Here is a 2793-nt window from a genome sequence, read left to right on the forward strand (position 1 = left end):
TATACATATAATTATGATATATATGTATGTATGAATATATGTACATACCTAAAATATATGTATCACTAAATATATCCAGCAATAATATATAATTTTTCTATAATTAATTATAATTAAAGAAAATGTCAATGAATTTGAGGAGGAAAGGTAAAAAAAGAGGAGGCATAAAAGATTTTGGAGAAAGGAGAGAGAACAAGGAAATTATGTAATTTTTTTCATTTAAATTCCTGGCTTAATAAAAAATTGTTTATTTTGAGAAAAAGATTGCAAACATCAGCCTGTTCACAAATGTCACCCATAGTTAACATTAACATTAGAAAACAAATATTAAGACTATGGCACTATTTTCCTGTAAGATGCATTTGACATGCCAACTCCCATTCCCAAAAATACATGCTTACATTCGTGTTGTACAGACCCACTCATGTCAGGGAAAACACACACCTCTAATGCAAAGCTGCTCTCTGGGTTACAAGTTAATGAGAAGCCTCTGCAGTTAGGGGAGCAACTACTGAAAATATATGAATAAAAAGAGGTATCAAAATTAAAGCAAAACTTACCGGGTAGGACTTAAAAAAACTACTCAGGAGCATCAAAGGATGTGATAATGGAACTAGGTGCAGGGCAATTATGAATTAATGAACACAGGAAGGAATAGGAGAGAGAGAGAGCAGTAAGAATATGCTGAAGATTCTAGGGGCGAGGATCTGGTGTTAATTTGATCTCTCACAGGCGCCCAAGTAAATGAATAAATGGGATAAGATTTCTAAACTCCGCTATGTGCTTAAGCGTCATCCTTCCTCAGCCTCTTTTTCATCCTCCTTGATCAACTCCAGCTGGTCATCCCCCTGATCCTCGTTATTGTCATCATCCAACAGGTGACCCTCCTCATTAGAGTCATTGCACTGCCTATGAGGAGGCATTTCCACATTAGTCTCACCTTCCTTCACAGAGATGCTGCTCTGCTCTTCTTCAGACTTCGTTCTTCATCTCTCCCGGGGATGAGAAGGAGAAGTCTGCTGGTTTGCTCTTCTCTTTTTCAAACATTTCCGGGCTTCTTTTCAGAAAATAATCCACTTTTCGTTTTTTCCCAGTCAGCTCCTTCTTAATGGTCTGAAGGTCATCACCCTTCAGCTTTCCAGATTTGGAAGAAGATCGCCGTTTTCCTCTCTTCAATATGAGTCCACGTTTGCCCCTTCGCTAGGTGTTTCCGGACACACGTTGTCATTAAGAAGTATCCACATCTCCAGCAATAGGAGGAGGAGAAAAAGGAGGAGGAGCACATGCTGGTTAAGTGCCCTTCTTCACTATGTAAAACCACTTCTCTGAGGACTTCTTTGATCTGAGAGTTACTGGTATTTCTTTTCTCTCTGCTATTTCCTTATGGTCCAACACACTGTCATATAAGTCCCGTTGGAACTCATAGTCCAGGTCAAATGAGGAATTGTACATATCCACATCTGAGCAGGGGTTCTAGATCCTCTCCATGCATGGTTCTCCGCTGGATGTTTAAATCTCATTCAGAATCGCAAGCAGGATAGACACTAGAAGCTGTAGAAGAGAGGAAACAGGGTGAGAGCCTACAATAGAGAGTCCTGTAAATGGATTCACCTGATGTAAGCAGATGCTGAGACTCAGGTTCAAATTTTGGGCAGATGGCAGGTAGTCCTATGAAGGATGAGAGGTGGGGGAATAGAGCGACATGGAGGGGACAGGAGCCTCACAAGAAGACCAACAACACTAAAATATCTGAGCTCAGGGGGTCCTGCAGAGACTGACTTGGCTTATTTCTAAGGAATTTTCTTTCAATCATTTCTGAAAGTTAGAACAAATATGACAGTAATTAAAATAGTCTTTGTAAAATGGCTTCCTGAAGATGCTTTATCTTTTCATGTTAAATACGAAGACATATCATTTGGTTATTCGAGTCTCATGTTTCTAGTAACATACAGCAGATTTGAAAATGTAATCTTGATGGATTGTGTCATCTGGATTCTTGAAGTCTAACTTACTGCCCAAACAAGCCTATCTATTCCTATGAGAGATATTGACCAGGTCCTTTTCAATTTTAATTCAAATGAGGGTCCGATGAAGAATACAGTAAATGCTCTGCAATATTTCCAATTACACATGCAGTTAGGTTCTTAAATGGAGATTTCTATACTCCATTTTTCAAGAATCAATGGCAAAATCCATAACAAATCTGAAGTGTAGCTCACACTCAGAATGCTCATTTATAAATAAACATAATCTCAGAATTGAAAAACTATTTCTGTCATACCATCTCAGCTGAAAGTAAGAATGTAACAGAGTAAAATGACACTTAATAGTCAACCTGTAAGCATTTTCTATTGAATGAGAAAGACAGCCAACATTGCCACATTCAGCAGTTCATTTATTCAGTACTCTAGGGCCTTTAGTTTTCAATAAATATTAATTAATTAATTTTTATACACAGTAGTTGTTTGAACTTTGTAGATTTTTCTCAGAATTGGTATTGTGAGAAATGTCTGTTCTCTACCAGTTATAATACTATGTCTGTATAGAAATGTCTGTTCTATACTAGTTCTCTCTGCTATCTGAACTTGCTGTTTTAGCTTCTCGTTATAACTTATGATGTACTTTCTGCAAGATATCAAGGAAGTATGACCAGTTCTTAATGAGTGGATTAAGTAAAATTTGCTCTATAAATGCAATGCAATACAAGGTGGAGTAAACCAAGTAATCTAAAAATATAAAATATAAAATTTAAAAGTTGCATGCTTAAAAATCTAGTTGATAACCTTAGAATTG

The 2793-nt window shown here is 37.0% G+C and overlaps 1 pseudogene; it reads right to left on the reverse strand.

Moving 5' to 3' along the window:
• Positions 1-791: 791 nt before the first annotated feature.
• On the reverse strand, positions 792-1452 carry LOC110540166 (heterogeneous nuclear ribonucleoproteins C1/C2-like; annotated as a pseudogene).
• Between the last annotated feature and the right edge of the window lie 1341 nt (positions 1453-2793).

The sequence above is a fragment of the Meriones unguiculatus genome, chromosome 3, assembly GCF_030254825.1.
Source record: "Meriones unguiculatus strain TT.TT164.6M chromosome 3, Bangor_MerUng_6.1, whole genome shotgun sequence".
NCBI classification, from domain to species: Eukaryota; Metazoa; Chordata; class Mammalia; order Rodentia; family Muridae; genus Meriones; species Meriones unguiculatus.